The following is a 20,573-nucleotide window of genomic DNA, read 5'->3' as shown; positions in this document are numbered from 1 at the left end:
AGGAGGGGCTGACATGCCAGAAGGCTGCGCTGCCATTCAGCGAGACCTCGACAAGCTAGAGATATGGGCAGGAAGAAACCAAATGAGGTTTAATAACAGCAAGTGTAGAGTCCTGCACTTGGGAAGGAACATGTATCAGTACGGGCTGGGGGATGACCTGCTGGAGGGGAGCTCTGAGGAGAAGGACCTGGGGGTCCTGGTGGATGACAGGCTGACCATGAGCCAGCAGTGTGCCCTCATGGCCAAGAGGGCCAATGGGATCCTGGCGGGCATTAAAAGGAGTGTGGCCAGCAGGTCAAGGGAGGTGATCCTCCCCCTCTACTCTGCCCTGGTCAGGCCTCACCTGGAGTACTGTATCCAGTTCTGGGCTCCCCGGTACAAAAAAGACAGGGATCTCCTGGAAAGAGTCCAGCGGAGGGCCACAAAGATGATACAGGGCCTGGAGCATCTTCCTTATGAGGAAAGGCTGAGGGACCTGTGTCTGTTCAGCCTGGAGAAAGGTAGACTGAGAGGGGATCTCATCAATGTGTATAAATACCTGAGGTGTGGGAGACAGAGGGATTTGGCCAACCTCTTTTCAGTGGTTTGTGGGGATAGGACAAGGGGCAATGGCCACAAGATAGAGCACAGGAAGTTCTGCACCACCATGCGAAAGAACTTCACGGTGAGGGTGACGGAGCACTGGAACAGGTTGCCCAGGGAGGTTGTGGAGTCTTCTTCTCTGGAGATATTCAAGGCCCGTCTGGACACCTATCTGGGCAGCCTGCTCTAAGGAACCTACTTTGGCAAGGGGGTTGGACCCGATGATCTTTCGAGGTCCCTTCCAACCCCTACAATTCTGTGATCCTCTGCAGCTTATTTATAATGTTACTACTTTTAGTGATTTGCTTGATTTTATATATACAGTTTATGTACTGTATTATTTTGCTTTGAAAGCTATCTATGGTCCATGTCTATAATATCTGCTCTTAATCACTATTGGGGTGTAAACACCTGTGTGCTATATGACTTTCCAGCCTGCTACCACTAAGTAATCTTTACCTAAACTCAAAGTGAACTTTTGAGATTATGTGACTGCTGCTTCCTCCACGTTTGGTTTCAGCTCCCCATAAAACTCTGCAAAACTGACATATCATTCTCCTTTAAACTCTTCTCTACAATGCGTATCAAAACAGATGGCCAAATCTTTTTATTATATCAGCGGATAGCGCACCCACTCCCCACCCATTCTACTTCAATATTTCTTGCTTATTGTTTTATACTTAGTATTTAAAATGTTTGAAGTAGTAATTTTTTTATAAAACAAAGGTTCTGATCAAAGACTAAAGCAATCTAGGCAATATAATACACACCACAGATATAATCATTAACCAAATAGTTTATTTGCACTTTTAAAAGATCAGTCTATTTTGAAAAGATGTACTGAAACAATTCTGTAATGTTAATGACCCAAGTACAAGCCATTTTTTTTATTCTTATTGTAGCATAAAGCACGAAGATCTTTGTCAGTATCTTTAGCTGTTCAGCTCATACACAGCATACATAGTTTAAGCATGATTCCTTTTTATAAACGTTTTCCTTTCAGTTTAAAAATGTAAATAATTATTCCTCATTCTTGAACTTTATATGCAGATTGCTCAACACCAAAGTCATCCAAACAGTCAACTGTACTTAATTCTAGTTAAGACAGAAGTTTTTCCAAGAACTGACTGGGAGTGTCACAAACAGTATTTGTAAGCAGGGACAGAGAGGGTGTGACAGTTTGTGCAGAAGGGCATGCAAGAAGGGCAGCACATTCTGACAGTAGGAGGGCTGCTGCCTGCTCTGCTCACCAGCAGGCTTGGGCTGCAGCCCTGATGGCCTCCTCAACCAACAGCAACGTATTAAACAACATTCTGTCAGGTTTGTGGCAGCAAGGAGGCACAGACATGGTGACTACTTGACAGGAAGCCACACCCTCTGCTTCCATTCCTCTGCAACCTGGTGGAACTAACACAACCACCCTGACAGAGCTCCTGGCAGTTCATGCAACCACCCAGCTCTCAGGCGTGCCTGAGGCTACTCCCTGAGATGGAGGACAACAGCAAGCACGCCTGTGGGAGTTGTAAGTCATAAGAGGATCCCCTGTCCATCCACTCAGCTTCCATTACTGAATAGATATGAGGCTCTGGTATGGTAGATGAGGGATGTGAGAAGATGGAAGAAGAGGCATCAAAACCAGTGCCGTGAAGAAACAGTGGCAAGTTGTAGTCATAGGTGACTCCCCTTCTGAAGGGAACAGAGGCTCCCATGTGCAGACCAAACCCTCTTCTCAGAGAAGATTGCTGCGTCCCCAGGGCTCAGATCAGGGATGTTACCAGGAAGCTTCCAAGCATAATACAGCCTCCAGACTATTACCTACTTGTACTGGGTCTGGCTGGGATGGAGTTAACTTTCCCTGCAGCGGCCCATACAGTGCTGTGCTCTGCACCTGTAGCTAGAACAGCACTGGTATCACACCAGTGTTGTGTCTACTGCTGAGTAATACTGGCACAGTATCAGGACTCCCTCTAAACCCCCCAGGAGCCAGCAGTCTGGGGGTGGGCAAGAGGTGACGAAGGAACATCACCAGGGCAGCTGACCTAAACAAACCAACGGGATATTCCATAACATATGATGTCACACTCAGCAATAAAAGGTAGAAAAAGGAAGGCGAGGGGAGGGGTGGGCTCGCGTGAAAATGTCTGTCTTCCCAAACAACATCTACGCTCGTTGAGTCCCTGCTTCAAGGACGCGGTCACTTCACTTGTTAGTGTTAGGTCAGAGGTTGGACTCGATGATCTTGAGGTCTCTTCCAACCTAGACAATTCTGTGATTCTGTGAATGCATAGGTGAGTGAAATGCCCAGCTACTGATTGAGCTTTATTTACTCAAGATGAAGTTACTGGAAATACTTATGTAATATATAACAAACATATACAAACATCAATGTTTGAGATAACTGCAGGATGTTTTATAATCTACAGCAGTCATTTCATTGTAGAGCTTAACCTTTAAGATAAAAAGTTATTCTTTAGACCCTATATAGAAGCTTTATGCATCTATCATCCACATGAAAGAGCATTGAGGCAATTAGCATTCAGTTGCAACTTCTTTCCTTGACAAAATTTGAAATAAAAGATTTCCAATACAGTGTTGCATTTAAAGCATTTTTTCCAGAAACATTTCAGTTGTTTGAATATGGATGCATTCTCTTCAAGGGAAGAATGTTTTTGCACCTTTATCTGTTAATACGTTCAATATGAATAAAATGGGTGAAGCACAAGTCATTATTGTCCCACAGTAGAAGGTTAATTTAGAGTAAGTTTATGTATTTCATATTAGGCACTGTCTTAAACTGATAATAATTAAGACATTTTTATAAGCATTTATTCTGAACAAAAAAGGTAAAAGAGCATTCACCTGAGATAAAGCTAGTATTTGAATATTTCTAAGTAGCAATGAGTTTCACTGGAGGAAATCCACTTGAAGTTTTAGAATATACATTTCACTATTATACAATATATGCAGTTTAAGTAATAACGATTGATGCTAACATAAAAACCCTAATAAAAATAAAATAAATGTGTATCAATATTGTTAGTTACAAAAATAATGCTACTTCATAACATTTAAAAATTAAAATGATTAAATTTTAAACCCATCCTTCTAAAGTGATATTTTAAGTACAAGCTTTAAGGAACAATAAACTAAAGCATAAGAATTACCTTATATTTTTAAAATATACATATTCATTGATTTAGAAAATAAACTTTGGAAAAAAAAAATACAAAACTGATTTTTTTGCTTGCAGTGGTTAAAATAGCGAACTATTCTAATTTTGTTTTCCTAAATGAAAAGAGCTGTTTCTTGAATGTGTAATGAAAACAAAGAAACAGGATTGTACTTCACCTAACACTAATTGAACAGCAATTTAAAACTGCCAAAGAGATACATTTATACTGATTTTAAATATATTTTCTGTTAACAACTTAGGTTCAGCAGCTGATCAGCAGCTTTTGTTTGCTCTCGGAATTCTTCAGAAAGGGAAACTCAAAACAGGAAAGAGGCATATATTAAAAAAAAAAAAGTAAAACTAGTAAACACTGACCTCCTGAGGTTCCTACAACAAAAATATTTAAATAGAAAATCTACATCATTTACTTAGCAGCAGCTATTTCTGTAGTTTAGCACACTAACAGAACTTTATTCAGTGTCTAAGTAGCAAATGAAGAAAGTAGTGTTTTTAGCATGTTAAGAGGCAGAAACACTAGAATGTAACAAAACCTCACAGTTCTACCAAAATAAATATTCAATCAACATTCAAGAATTGTCAAGACTATACCACAAGAATTAAGATGCTCTTTAATATAATTAAAGTATTGCCTCATGGAATATAACTGTTAATGCTGATTCAGAACTTCTCTTACCTTACATTATACCCTAAATGGCTTCTGCAAATTTCTGCACTATATTATGCACTAGAAATATGGTTTATTTGCTTTAAGATATACCATGAGAGGACTTACTGATACAAAAGACTACTTTTTGTCAGTACTGTTTATTTTTGCCTTATTTTAATTACTTTCTTTGCTGTTATACCAAATCAGTTCACATCTGTACAATTAAAATATATATGTACAAAAGTTACATCCTAAACTAATTTGAGATGAGGTGGAGTGGTTTTATTTGATTAACAGGGCTTTCTGAAATTTAAAAAGTTTAGTTAAACTCAGATTCTAGCTGTAATGCTGGTGTTAATAAGGCAGGTTTTCTAATCTATGATTATTGCATTTTAAACGTCATTTCTCTAAAACCCTTTTCTAATACTTAAACATACTCAAAATTAAAGCAAGTTGCGGGCTAAAATAATACCACACTTTGCTAAATATTAAAGCTTTTTTTTTTCCTTCTTTCAGAATTTGATTTAGAGGTGACTAAAACCATTACCAATTTACTTCAGTTATTAGTAAATACAAAATTCCTTCTGAACTAGTAATGTAATTTGAAAGCAAGTTATCACATGCTATTGTTATTGTCAATGTTATTCACATTGACCAAATTGAGTAAAAACTATGTACAAGTATTAGGGAGTATACTTCATACAGTACATCTGAACTACTCTCTCTTCAATCTTGCAAAGCCAACAAAAAAGGGGGGGGGGGGGGGGGCGGCAGCATGTAAAACACATGCTGTTGAGGGATTTTTGAAACAGCAAAGATCCCACAGCTTGCTGCAGCTGAGCAAACCAAGCTACCAGGGCGACTATGAGAATTTCCCATGACAGTGTTCCCACATCGCCCAAGTGAGGAATTTAGAAAAATATTGTTACCAGCCTCTGGCTTCAAGGAATACATGTAAGTAGAGGAAAACAACAACAACAACAAACAAAAAAGAAATAACTTCAAAAAAGCTGAACAAATGAAATGAAGAGGATCCAAACCAATTTCACTCCGTAGTTTTAAACTTGCACACTTGTGCATTTAACTACATCACAAAGGGCGACCAACATGCATCAATCAATACAGTGTAGATACCCTGCATTACATACGTGAACTTAAACATCTCTTTAAGATCATGCTTTGAACAAAAGGAAAGCATAGAAGGTAATATGTTAAGAGGGAATAAACACAAATAGAGCAGTCGTCATCAACTTCACAATTTTCTTCATGTGCCAACCAACATTTATGCAGCTTTTAACGGATCTTACCATATAACTTATTTTTAGAGATTCTGATAAAAATCACTATATAACCATGAAGAAAGTGCATCATATTGACAGCACAGAGGCAAATATTTTGCACAGCTATTTCAGCTTTCCATATTGTGCAGGTTACACACAATACAATCTTATTGTTAACAGCTCCTAAAGACATTTCAAAGCCTAATTGTTAGCTACAGTACTTTATATCTATGTTCTCAATAAAAATAAAATCCACAGAATTTTAGAAAAGGAATTTTAAATGCAGGGCTATATTGAATTGGTAAACCGCAACACAAAACTGATACAAAAACAGGTAAATGTATAACAATTTTACTCCATGAAATGCAAAAGCATTCTACTTCCCCCACTAATTTAAATTACTTCTGATCACTATGAGCCAGAATGCATGCCTGAACCTTAAACTGCATGCTAAGAATAAAGCCTTAGTCTAGAAATTAAACCTAATGAAGTACAATAATCAAATATCATATCTACTACTTTAAATTAAAAAAAATATGCAAAACCAAAAGGAGTGACTCACTTGGCAGCTTGCAGGTTGCTTCATTTTGTCCAAATTAACCTTTATTAGTTTACAATGGGGTTTCTATATTGTACACTGCAAGTGTCTGTTCCTAATACAGACACAAGCTGCATTTTAACTGTAATAGGTTCATTTGCGTAGTTCTTCATTAACATGAAGATACCTAGGAATCCCATCAAGCAGGATGAAATAATGTAGGAAAACCTTACTTAAAAAAAAAAAAAAAAAAAAAAGCCTTTTACTGTTTGTGATCCCCCACATTCTTAGGTTTCCTTTGTTGTGTGCAAAATAGTTTTCCTCTTCACATATCCCTACAGTTCAATTATGTGTTTCTTGCTTTGGTACAATTCCCCACAATATTCCAGGAAGTGCTGTTTTGTGAATATTTTTTTCCTTCTTCACGTCCATTGCAGAGTTGTAATAGGAGATAGATTTCAACTTACAAAGACTCCAGATGTTTAAACATTTCCCAACATTGACTTAATACAGTGACAGCAACTTCCCTCCCGTCCCTCCCAGTATGGTTGGGACTGTACTGTGTTCACTACTGGTTTACCCTTCCCCCCGGTAAAGGGTAATATTTCCCTGGGTGCAGAGACTCCCTCATAGACCCCCAGACTGAAGGACCTGTAAAAAGAAGAGATAGAGGTATAGTTAAATCTTACTTTGCATCTTAACTGACAGACCTGTGCATAAACAAAGAGCTTTTTTGCCTTTTTTTAAAGCAGTAGGTACCAACCTTCAAAGGGAAAATCTAGGCACAAATTTGTTTTTAAGTTTGTATTTATACCAGGTAAGATTATTATCCATGAAATAACAATGCATGCTTTAAAGCTATACCTTCAGTCCCACTACTGTGGCTAAGCTTAAGATTTAAGCAGTCTTATATATTTTAACAAGCTTTTGCCCATTTAGTACAAAATTATGTGGTAGTTATGACATTGAAAAAGAATATTAAACATACCTTCTATTAACCTAATGATTTGATCTTTAGGTGGATTAAAAACAAAACAAACAAACAAACAAAAAACATACCACAAGGCATCTCCCTCAATACCTCAATACAAACTGAGAATTTTATCATTTTGCATTCTTCCTCATTAGGAGGAAAAACAAACAAACTTTATGGCAAAACTAAAATAGATAAACACATAAATGTTTGAAGTTGTTTTATTTTTAGTCCATTGTTCAGATCAAAGATGTAATTAAAACAGTATTTCTTATATTGCTAACTCTGAAAAATTTAGGCTGACTTTAAATAGTTCTCCATTCAATAATAAAACAGAATTGCATGATTCACTCCAATAATTTCAGTACAAAAATTCTACATCAAATATTAAAATTATATAACAATTAAATGAATAAACTTAATTTTCCTTCTTTTTTTGGGGGTAGTATAATAACCTCCTCACAGTATCAGACTATTTTCTACATGAGAACTTTGCGTTATACAGTGTGCACAGAGAATCACAGAATCACAGAATCACAGAATCACAGAATGAACATACAAAGTAAGGTGGCATAATAATATAACTATTCTAGAATGGACAGTCACTGTTCTTTGTTGAAGTATTCCCTGTGACAGAACTGTATGCACCAATTCAGAATTGCTGAAGTGGAACACTGCAACAAAGAACACATCAACCTAACCAAAACATAAAGCTCTACAGTCAGAAGAGTTACAGATTAGCATAACATCCTTTATTCAATGCAAAGATCATCTAATGTGTGATAAGAAATGTATTAGACTTCTTATGGCTAACATGTCTTAACAAAGTTGCTTTCCTATCCTAGAAAAAATATTCCTGCTTAGACCACATCTGCCATCTACTTATTCATAACACACACAGGGAGTCTGTGTCTTTAGTATGATGACTTGAGGATCATATTAATTACTTTGCTTACTAAACCTGATCAGGCACTTTTTTACAGAAGGAAAGATGGAAAAAGAGTGAGTGTATAACATGCATGGTAGCGTAGCAAGATAAGATTGGTAATGTAGATGTAACAGAGTCAGACAACTGCTTTTGCTACAGCTATGCTACCAACATTTAGGCACAGTATCTTCCCCCCTGCCCCTTCTTATAGGAAGGGAAGATATTTGCCCCAGTGCATCTGAAAAATTGTAATCTAGCCAATTATGTTTCATATAATGCAAATAGGGAGGAAGTATGTTATACAGCTCTGTTTAGCAAGGAAGATTTGTGTGCCTACCTTTAATTATGGGACTGCAGCTACAGTGCACGAGGTTAAACTCCGTAGTAAGCTACAAGGAGCTCTTTTAAGGGAAGAGGAAATTGGTCAGAGAAATGCCTCCAATTCTCATCCCCAACTTGATTTTTAAATCCATGAAGAATCTACAAATAGGGGGAAGGTAAAGAATTACTAAACAGTAGATACATGATCATTATTTTCTAGCAATGTATGCAGTAGGCCACAGATCCTGGACTGTGCATCTGTCAAATATTTAATTGGAGAATTCAAATGAAGTGTTAAACAAAGGAAATTTAGTAACGCCTTTCTTAAAAGAGAAAAAACACAAAACATTTCAGTTAAGCATGGCATGTAGAATAATATAGCTATCCACACAGATTAATATAAATATATATATATATTGCATGGAGAAAAGCACAAGAGAATACACTGTAAAAAGCAAGTATGTCCTTTTGCCAAGTGACCATAAAACATTGCGTCTAGCTTGAATGCATTAGATCCCATATGAATATGCTGGAAAGAATATGAAAAGAAAAAAAAACCTGAATTACTGAAGCAAGTATTCAGTGCTGAAGAACTAGTACAGAAACATGCACTGAAACTACTTTGGATAATCATCACAGAGAGCATCATGGACTTTCTTTTAATCTTGTAAGTATTTGTTGTTTCCTTCTGCTGACACTGGAATACTCAACTGTGCATTTCCTGAACCTAATGTTCTTTTCAAAGCCTCTTAGCCTGTCTCCTAACTAGTACAATGAGATTTCTTCCCTCAAGCTGGGATTCAAAAATTCTAGCTTCTGTCCTGATGTTCACACTTGGCATTACTTAAAGTGCCAATGCTGACCCATAATCCATGTAAGAAATATGCCCTGTTTTAGCTTTAAAAGAAGTATCATTAACTTTTCACATAAATCCTTCCTAAAAAGAGATATCTCACTTTACAACATATGAAGGAAGCCTTACTACTGAACAGTAACAGCATTTGTTCATGAAACTAAAATAAGGATGTTTTAGGTTAAAAATACACTAATGCCAAGACATAATCTATCACTTCCTACTATCACTTCCTAGGTGTTTTTTTTTTTTTTTTTTTTTATTTTACACAAGGTAAATAGCTCTTTTGCTTAAAACTTGATTAACACTTTATCTAGGGATGTATTCTTGGGTATCAATGTACATTAGTTTCTTGAAGATTTGTTCATCTAAGAAGGCTTCAGCAAAAGCAAGATTAACAGATCAGGATATCATTGAAATATTTGCAATTTTCTAGATATTTCTCAAAAATAACATAGGTATCTTCGTGGCCAAAAAAAAAAAAAAAAAAAGTCTTGAACCATATAGATCTCATTTTCTAAAAAAAAAAAATAAATTCTTTATGTGGTATGAAAAAAAATATCTTCCAAATGCAGTCAAAACATAGCAGGCTGGCATTGTGAAAAGCTCTTTGAAGATGATTATACTTTCAAATAAAATCCCAAATGAACTTTTCAACACTATTAAAAAGAAGAAAAGAAGTTTGGAATAATCTGAATGCATATAAGAAAACAAAGTTTAAGAAAATCTTCAGATTTTTTATGTTTTGTCTGAATATTTATTATTTTGCAAAGAAGTCTCTGTGACCACAAACATGGGAAGTCCTAGTATTAGAAATAAAAAGCAAGAAACAGAGGATCCAAAACAACCATAGTTAGTGCATACTGTCATATTAGAAACATTACCTTACAGAACATGTCTCAGAGATCATCTTTTGGGTTAATCCATGATGCAATAGCATCACAAAAAAAAAAATAATAAAGTCCTATAAGATTAAACAATCACATAGGTTAGAAACCTCAATTTATAGGTCTAAAAGAAATGGTTTGACATTCATTCTATGAACTATGCAGTGTCTTTGATCCTAATTCACAACTCTTTTTAAAAATGCATTTATTTTCCAGTTAATATAGGAAATAATAGTAAGGTATTGTATGCCTTAGTGTACAGAAATAGAACTAGCTGAGTGTAGGAAAAGCTTTGTTTCATAAGCGTATTGAAATACACTTCTCCCTTCCCACATCACATTTGTCTAACTTTGAATTCTTTCAGTATGTGTACCAAGTGTCCTGGTTTCAGTTAGAACAGAATTAATTTTCTTCCTAGTATCTGGTGGAATGCTGTGTTTTGGCTTAGGATGAGAAGAGTGCTGATAACACCCCGATGTTTTAATTGTTGCAGAGCAGTGCTTATACCAAGCCAAGGACATCTCAGCCTTTTGCTCTGTCCTGCCAACAGGCAGGCTGGGGGTGCAGTAAGAGCTGGGAGGGGACAGACCCAGGACAGGTGACCCAAACTAGCCAAAGGGGTATTCCATACCATCTGACGTCATGCTAAACAATATATAGGGGTGGCTAGCCGGGGGGAGGGGGCCGGACTGCTCGGGGTTAGGCTGGGCATCGGTCAGCGGGTGGTGAGCAATTGCATTGTGCATCACTTGTTTGTACATATTATTATTACTTTCCGATTATCACCATTGTAACATTATTGTTATTATTGTTATTATTACTTTTGTTATTATTATTTTCCTGTCTTATTAAACTGTCTTTATCTCAACTCACGGGCTTCACTTTCCATTTCTCTCCCCCGTCCCAGAGAGGGAGGGGGGAGGGTGAGCGAACGGCTGCGTGGTATTTAGCTGCCGGCCGGGTTAAACCACGACACCAAGAAACAATCATCTTAACAAGCAACGAACTCGAGACCACACTTGCAACTTTCTCTTGCAAATTTGGAAAAAAAGCTGCTGTAATTCTTCAATTAGAGCCAGAAGTTGTTTCTGGGACACATAGAATGTTTATCATACATGTTCAAAAACAAAGCCACACCGTAATCCCTGCACTTAGTTCATCTGCTGTCATGCATTACACCTCTTATGACACCATTAAAACACTAGTCTTTAATCACTAAGTTGATAAATGCACTTTATTTCCCCCTCCCCTTAACTTGTGTGAAAGAACAAATGGACAGCAGAAGAAGGCTATACTAAAGATCTTAAAATCTTTGTCAGCAACATGGACAGTAGGACTGAGTGCATCTTTACCAAGTTTGCTTACGACACCAAGCTGCATGCTGTGGTTGACACGATGGAAGGAAGGGATGCCATCCAGAAGGACCTGGACAAGCTTGAGAAATGGGCCTGTACAAACCTCATGAGGTTCAACAAGATCAAGTGAAAGGTGCTGCACCTGGGTTGGGGCAATCCCAAGCTCAAATACAGACTGGGCAGAGAATGGATTGAGAGTAGCCCTGATGAGAAGGATCTAGTGGGTGTTAGTTGAAGAGAAGATCAACGTGAGCTGGCAATGTGCACTTGCAGCCCAGAAAGCCAACTGTATCCTAGGCTGCATCAAAAGAAGCATGGCCAGTAGGTTGAGGGAGGTGATTCTCCCCCTCTGCTCTCCTAAGACCCCACCTGGATTGCTGTGTTCAGCTCTGGAGCCCCCAATACAAGAAGGATATGGAAGTATTAGAACAAGTCCAGACGAGGACCATGAAGACAATCGAGGGGCTGGAAGCACCTCTCCTATGAAGAGTGGCTGAGGGAGTTAGGGTTGTTCAGCCTGGAGAAGAGAAAGCTCTGGGGGGAGACCTTATTGTACCCTTCCAGTACTTAAAGGGGGCCTACAAGAAAGCTGAAGAACTCTTTGTCAGAGAGTGTAGTGATAAGACAGGGAGTAATGGCTTTAGACTAAACGAAGGTAGATTTAAATTACATATAAGGAAGAAATTCTTTACTATGAGGGTGGTGAGGCACTGGAACAGGTTGCCCAGAGATGTTGTGGATGCCCTATCCCTGGAAGTGTTCAAGGCCAGGTGGGATGAGGCTTTGAGCAACCTGGTCTAGTCGAAGATGTCCCTGCTCATGGCAGGGAGGTTGGAACTAGATGATCCTTAAGGGAAAACATTACATTGGTGTAGCTTTATTTTAGAGCTGTGGAGACTGAAGAGCAAAGTCATATTCTATTCATAACATCTAACATTTTAAAAATGTCTTCCTTGTCATGCTGACTATTTAAGTAATGTATCCAAAGCTGAAACAGAATCTTCCCTAGCCAAGTTTTAAAAATGAAGAGGTGGTAATTATTATTATTATTATTATTATTATCATTATTATTATTATTATTATTATTATTATCATTATTATTATTATTATTATCATTATTATTATTATTATTATTTTGTCTGTTTTTTTTTTTTTTTTTTGAAAAGCCTGGAATGCCTCTGAAAAACAGATCCCCAACACAAAAAAAACAACCTTGACAAGTACCAAAATGGAGTTATTTTAAATATTGTTGAGGGATTTTTGAAACAGCAAGGAGGCCATGACTTGCTGCAGCTGAGCAAACCAAGCTGCCAGGACGACTATGAGAAGTTCCCATGACAGTGTTCCCACATCGCCCGATTGAGGAATTTAAAAAATATTGTTGCCAGCAGCTGGCTTCAAGGACGAGATCTATGTGACTGCTAATCACAAGGGGGTTGTTTTCTTGCAGGTGTTTGTCTGAGTGCTTTTGACCAATAATCTTGTGTGAGACACTATCCACCCCTGTTAAGTTTGCTATAAAAGTCAGGCTATTCGGGTAATAAAGGGGAAGCATGATCTGACCATACTAGTGTCTGTCGTGTTTTCGGCCATTCTTCCTGCAACAAGTGGAGCCCGAACAGGCTGAGACCCGGCGAGACACGGAGAGACCTGAGAGGCACGGAGAGACCTGAGAGACGCGGAGTGGAGTCGCAGTGAAATGCGGAGAAGTGCAGTTTCTGAATTTTAATTTGATCTAGGAGAAGCGCCCCACCATTTGGTGGCTCCTGTTTGGGACCAATGACATCTTGAACCTGAATAAAGGTAAGCAAAAATTTTGATTTTTATGAGCTCCCTTGCCGGCTGCAGCACTATTTTTTGCCCGTAATTCTGCGTGCAAAGATCCGAACGAAGACGACAGAGTCGTAAGTATTTAAGGCATATACCATTCGGTTGGGTGGGATTCGGTTGCCTGTGTGTGTAAGAGTGTGACTGAGATGGAACTGAGTTCCGAAGCGAGTGTGGAGGTCTTCTAACCGCGGTTCCAATCTCCCGCAAGGGACTTGGCCGGTGAAGGACCGAAGCGATTCCTATAGGATTTGTGGGTGGGTGATAGGTCCTAAACCCCCTGCAAGACACTCTTACTAAGGTAACCAAGGGCTGTGGGAATTGCCATAGTAAAATTCCTAGATGGGTCAGACAGAATCAAAGACCAGGGACCAGAAGAAAGGGAGCAAATTACCAGACATACCACCAGAAAGTCCATTAGGAATAATGATTGGAAATTGGAACGATAGGGGCCCCAGAAAAGGAAAAAGTAAATTAAAAATGGTCCAGTATTGTATGATAGAATGGCCAAAGGAGCCTTTAAAACCACGTCTTTTGGCCTGTTTTTGGATCCTTTGAAGACTGGATTTGCCAGGCCTTAAATACACATGTTAATTCAAAGAAACCTTTTAGCCAAGAAGAAAATGATCATGCAGGATTATGGATCAGGACTTCACATCCTTTTCCAGCCTCAATATTTACACTAAAAGCAGATGAGAAATTTGAAGAAGAAGAAGAAAATAGGAAAAAGAAAAAGATGATGAATGGGAGCCGTTGGATAACCTACCACCTCCATATTCTAACAATCCACCCCCGGTGGCTCCCCCTCCGGTGGCCATGGTATATCCACCAGTACCACTGTTGCCCCTGCCTCCACCACCAACAGCACCGGAATTAGACTGACCTCCGGCTGCATGTATGAGAAATAGGACTGCTGTATCTGAGAGAGCTTCTCTATATCCCTTAAGAGAGGTACCCCTTGGAGGCTATCAGGGAGGCATCGGGTTTGTGGCAGTCCCATTAAATACCCTGTTTGGTCCTGTTTGGGCGCCAGTAGGGAGGATAAAATATCTATTGGTAATAGTAGATCATTTAACACAATGGGTAGAAGCTTATCCCATAGCATGAGCTACGGCACAAATGGTGGTAAAAATTCTATTAGAACACCTGATACCTAGATATGGGATAATCCAGTACATTGATTCTGATCAGGGCACACACTTTACCTCTAAAATAATAAAATTATTATGTCAATCATTAGGTATTCAGTGGAAATACCATACTCCATGGCACCCACAAAGCTCAGGGAAAGTAGAAAGAATGAATCAAACAATAAAACAATTGGCTAAGTTAATGATCGAGACACAAATGCTTACCTGGACAAAATGCTTACCGTTGGCACTTTTAAACATAAGAACTAAACCACACAGTGAGACTGGATTATCGCCATATGAAATGTTATATGGTATGCCTTATTCTCAAGGGATGACTCTAGGGAACAATGTAGTTGAGGATCGTAGCATCCAGAAATATATAATTACTATTGGAAGGAGATTACAAGAGCTAAGAGAAATTGGAATAATGGCTCAAACACCACCTTTAGGATTTGCTATTTATAAGATACAACCAGGAGACAAGGTCTTAATAAAAAAAAACCTGGAGGGAAGAATCATTGAACCCCCGAGGGGAGGGACTGTACCTTGTTTTACTGACTACCGAAACAGCTGTGAGAACCGCAGAAAGGGGTTGGACCCACGCACCCAGAATAAAAGGACCAATAACTACCGAAGCTTGGAGGGTTGAGTCCGCTTCTGGGGAACTGAAACTAAGGCTAAAGAGGGACTAGTATTCTGGCAATGAGGCTCTTCATGAATTAAGGGCACCAGATAAAGAGGAAAAGCCTGAAGGGAGGAAAGGGAGAAGGCAAGACCGGGGCAGGACCCTCCACTGCGGTGTGTAGGGTCTACCGAGGGAGGCAACCCCTATGGGTATTGACTGCCAAGTGAGAGGGCCTCGACCGGACTTCTCCCGTACTAAGGCCAGGTTGTCCCGGGGAAAGAAAAACAAACAAACAAAAATAATAATAAATAATAAATAAGAACTTTTTAAAACCCATATAAAATTGTAATTAGTTTTCCAGGAGCTGGATCACCCCAAAAGGCTGAACAGTAACACAAGCTCAAATTGATCCTGGAAGCGGGCCCAACCCCTTGATTGAACGCATTTCTCACACCCTCAAGATTGGACGACACAGAAGGATAAGAAATGTTATATTTCCTGGTACTATTTTTACAGGGGCAATTGAGCCATGGGCGAGAATGGAAGAATAACATTTTCATTCTGGGGGAGGAAGTAGCCAAGGCCTTTAACCTTAGTAACTGCTGGGTTTGTGGAGGACCAGGGGGGGAACTGAAAGTTGGCCCTGGGTAGCTGGCCCGGTCGAACCCAAGTGGTGGGTTAGTAATTTGAGTGAAGTTCATAATGGGACACAATTTTGGAAAGAGGAAGAAGGCCCGTGGCAATTGCACTCGTCAGATCGGGGTATATACTGTTTAAACAGAACAGGAACAGTAGAGGCAAAAAAAGCATTTGTAATTGGACTCTATATCCCAGATATGATTGTACTGATCCTGAATGTGGACCTATAAACTGTACAGCATGTAAAGGAAAATGGAATGCTACATACATGTATGTCCAGCTGAAAAACGGGACTTGGATGAAATGCTCATATAAAGAATTTTTTGGATCTGGATGTAAAACCATGGCAAGCGCACAAGCAGAGGGACAATTTGACGTTCAGATCCTGAGCTGTCAGTGTGATAACACCACTAGGGAGCAGCGTGTGGTAAGGGTCTACCGCTGGAGGTGGAAAGATGAGAATGGTAAACAAGTGTTCTTTAAACATTTCTGGTCAGCTCGTAATATGACAAGCCGCCAAGGAGAACTTGGTTGTAATTGTAAGTGGGAATCCAGTGCGGGAGCTTGGAGGTGTACATATACGAGTACTAATGGGGCGGACATTGTAACAGGACCACTCGGTAACGAAAACACTCTGTATTTTCATGTTCCAAAGAATAAAAGTGAATGGGATGGTCCTTTTCCAAATGGGACGTGGGCTCTAAAGGGACATTATTGGGTGTGTGGCAAACATGCCTACAAAAGGCTACCAAAAGACTGGTCAGGAATATGCTATGTGGGATACATAAGACCCTTGTTCTTTTTATTGTCACAAATACAAGGGAATAAATTAGGAATAAAATTATATGATGATCTGAATACAGACAAACGATCTACTGATGCTTTCTTAGCCAGGGGTAGCACCCAAAAAATGGAGAGAAGATGAATGGCCTCCTGAAAGAATCATAGAGCATTATGGACCGGCTACCTGGAACCCGAATGAGGTAGTATCGGGGGCCCGAGAACCTATTTATAATTTGAATCGAATAATTAGTTTGCAAGCTGTCCTTGAAATTATAACCAATCAAACAGCGACGGCTTTGGATCTTTTGGCTTATCGGTCCACCCAGATGAGGAATGCTATCTTTCAACATAGAATGGTTTTAGACTATTTACTATCAGAAGAGGGGGGAGTGTGTGGAAAGCTGAACGATTCTAATTGTTGTTTACAAATTGATGATAATGGGAAAGTGGTTAAACAGATAACAAAAGAAATTAGAAAATTAGCCCACTTCCCAGTACAAACTTGGAAAGGTATGGATTGGGATTTGTTTTCATGGCTGCCCGGTGAACCATGGGTTAAAAGGATGTTATTTTTATTTTTATGTGGTGTAATGATGTTATTATTTATACCTTGTATGATACCTTGCTTTACATTATTGATGTGCCGGAAAATAAATAGTACGCAATTTGTGATGACTTCGGTAGAGAAGGAAGGTGATATGTCAGTAATGATGCTTAAGAATTGGACCCACCAAGAACGGACTGATGAAATCCAGTTGTTACTGGTAAAAGTTGAAAAAGAGACACAAATTGAGGATATTAAAAAGAAGATAAGGGATTGTGAGGAATGTTTTAGCAATTCGTGTCAATAGAGAGCTTGAAGGGAAAAGTATTTGTAGGCTTTTCCTTGAAGTCTCTGATATCTGGGGGGGGTCCAGAATAACTGCTAACTATTATGACCATTGCATGGGACACTATGCAAGTCTCTGATATCTGTCCAGGAGATTAAGGAGAAGGGGAAAGCTGAAGGACAACTAAAAGACAAAGCTTGCAGGGGATGCTGCACAAGTCTCTGACATACAGCCAAGTTGGACAAAGAAGAAGGACAAGAAAAAAAGCCTGGGAGGAAGACTATGAGCCTTCAGCACGAAAGACCCCCAGAGACCCCCAGAGGGACCACCGGAGACTGATATGCATGCTCCAATGGGAGGGTTTAGATTCTGGAAACTAATTATAATAACCCTGTTTTTTCTAGAAGTAGTAATGAATATGTATTAGCCTAGGAGCATAAAAATAAGCCACCTGATGTAACTGGTGTGCGTCTTGGTGGAGCGGAGGCTCCCGGCGCACCCAGTGCTGTTTGCTTACCTCTATTCGTTTAATAAATTGTAAAACTTTGATTGTAATCCTATTTGGGACTTAGCCATTTATTACACTACGGAAGAGAGAAAAGATCTGTTCATGCATCTTACTTGGACTACTCCATTGGGGTTGACTGAGATCATTGTACATATCCCACGAAACGCTGAATCCTTTTCCTCATTGTCCCTTATGTTTTGCAGAGATGTACACCTAATAAATTGGAAAACAAATCCTAGCTAATTCTACTACTTTTTCATTCAGTCAGGTCAGAATTAGATTACAGTATTTGATGGAGTAAGTCACACTAAGATGACATTATTTTGAACACTTAGAAAAACACTTGTTGCACAGTGTTTAGTACTATATTCCCATTATGCATCACCTCTAGAATCTGGTTCTCCTGTTGCACTACATATAATTAGAAAGTGTGACCTGTATTCCATTAAATACAAAAGAAACATGCATCCAAAATATTATAGGAACTATCATCATTAGAAGTGGAACATATGTTATCACAGTATGAATTATGTCAGATACAACTTACAGAACATGTGTTTAACTTTTACAGCAGCAAGCAAGCTATTTTATACATAAAAAGTCTATAACGTTCCTTACAGCTATTCAAGTCTCATACTGAATTTTAAGTAATGCACAGTTTAAATTTTACAGTATTTACATGCATTCTGGTGGATTTTAAAATGCTCTTTCATAGTCAAGCTTTAACACAACAAGCATGTGACAATCTTATTCCATGCATAAATTGGTTGTTAGCCACAACATAAAGAATACATGATGGTGCTACTGAAAACTCACAAACCTGACAGGACAAGATTAGTCACATGGTTGTCAATGATTAAGGACTAAGATTTTGAAACCAACTGAAAATATATCTAAAAGTGAGATAGAGAAAAGAAAAGAGTGAAGAAACATGAATTTTAAGAAAAGAAGATTGAATAATACACACCAGGGTCTTATAAACTGCTGTAGCACGAGGGCCACCTCTTGAGGACAAATGTAACCAAGACGACCAATTGTTATTGCTAAGGAAATGCAATCACGGTTATACACCACCAAACGCCAACCAAGACATGAACAAATGAAGGGAAGGAGGAAAAAATAAACAAAAAAAACCAACAAATAACTAAGAAACAGAAATCAACAGAATCTATGCATGATAAACATAAGATTTCACCAGTGCATTATCACCACCCCCTAAATAAGAGGCAGCAACATATATGGTATACTCTCCAGGGTAAAAGAAAAACTAAATTATTAAATGAGAGAACACCAAAACCACAATTTAAAATCCAATGGTTTTCTTTCTGATTTAAGCAGTCATTTTTCCCTCTTCAGACTTCTCTACTACATAAAAGTGTATGGCAGGTAAATTTAAAAAGTTTTTATTCAACTGTACTATTATGGATAATCTTGAAAAATGGAATTATCCATTTTAAGTTTTAGCATTAAGTACGCTATTCTTTTCCTATATTTAGAATTCAGGATTTTAATAGGTCTGCTATTTATCAGTAAAAATATATTTAGAAATAAGTTTACATTTAATATATCACAGCAACTATCTGCAGAAAAATAATTCTTTAATCCTAATTTCTCCTGTTCACAACAGGCTTTCTCATAAAAGTCGTGTAACAATATGACTTCTGATACAAAGGCATAAGAACACATGAAAAGCCAAATCACATCTTGAGATGATTTGGCAATTTGGTTATTTGTTCTGAGGGCCCAACTGAACAAGATATCATCTTGAAAATGTGTTTTAATGGTGTTTGCTCAACTCACGACGACTAATCTTTAGAAAAAGGTGGGGAATAATGTAACAGGATTACTTGAAGCAAAATACATTAATACTAAAATCCAGTAGAATTATATGAAACAGAAAAAGAAAACCTATGTTTAAGGGACATACTATGCAACACTAATTAACAGGCATTTGTAAACAGTTTCTATGAAACATGCAATAAAGCAGATGATGCATTTTCCAATAAAAGTTTGGTGTAGGACATACTAGCAGTTTGAAACATACTCAACGAAAGCTGCAACTCAATGGCAATATACTTTTTTACCTGACATTACTCAATTTCAATATGCAGCATCTAAAATTTTCAGCAGATCTAACATAAAATTATACATGTATAGTGCTGAAGTACTAATTCCAGATGAAAATGTACTCTTAAGTTTTATCTCACAGAATCATACAATATCCTGAGCTGGAAGGGACCCATAAGGATCAGCAAGTCCAACTCCTGGCAACACACAGGTCTACCCCAAAATTTAGAACATGTTACTAAGTGCACAGTCCAATCGCTTCTTAAATTCAGACAGGCTTGGTGCAGTGACTACGTCCCTGGGGAGCCTGTTCCAGTGTGCAACCACCCTCTCGGTGAAGAACCTCTTCCTGATGTCCAGCCTAAACTTCCCCTGCCTCAGCTTAACACCATTTCCACGGGTCCTATCATGGGTGTTTACAGAGAATAGGTCAGCTGCCTCTCCACTCCCCCTCGCGAGGAAGTTGTAGACTGCGATGAAGTCCCCCCTCAGCCTCCTCTTCTCCAGGCTGAACAGGCCCAGTGACCTCAGCTGCTCCTCATATGTCCTCCCCTCTAGGCCCTTCGTGAGCATCTAGCATCTTCGTCACCCTCCTCTGGACACTC

Source organism: Aythya marila (assembly GCF_965140915.1).
Source record: "Aythya marila genome assembly, chromosome: W".
Classification (NCBI taxonomy): Eukaryota; Metazoa; Chordata; class Aves; order Anseriformes; family Anatidae; genus Aythya; species Aythya marila.
The sequence above is the reverse complement of the archived record's forward strand: the minus strand, read 5'-3'. Positions refer to the sequence as shown.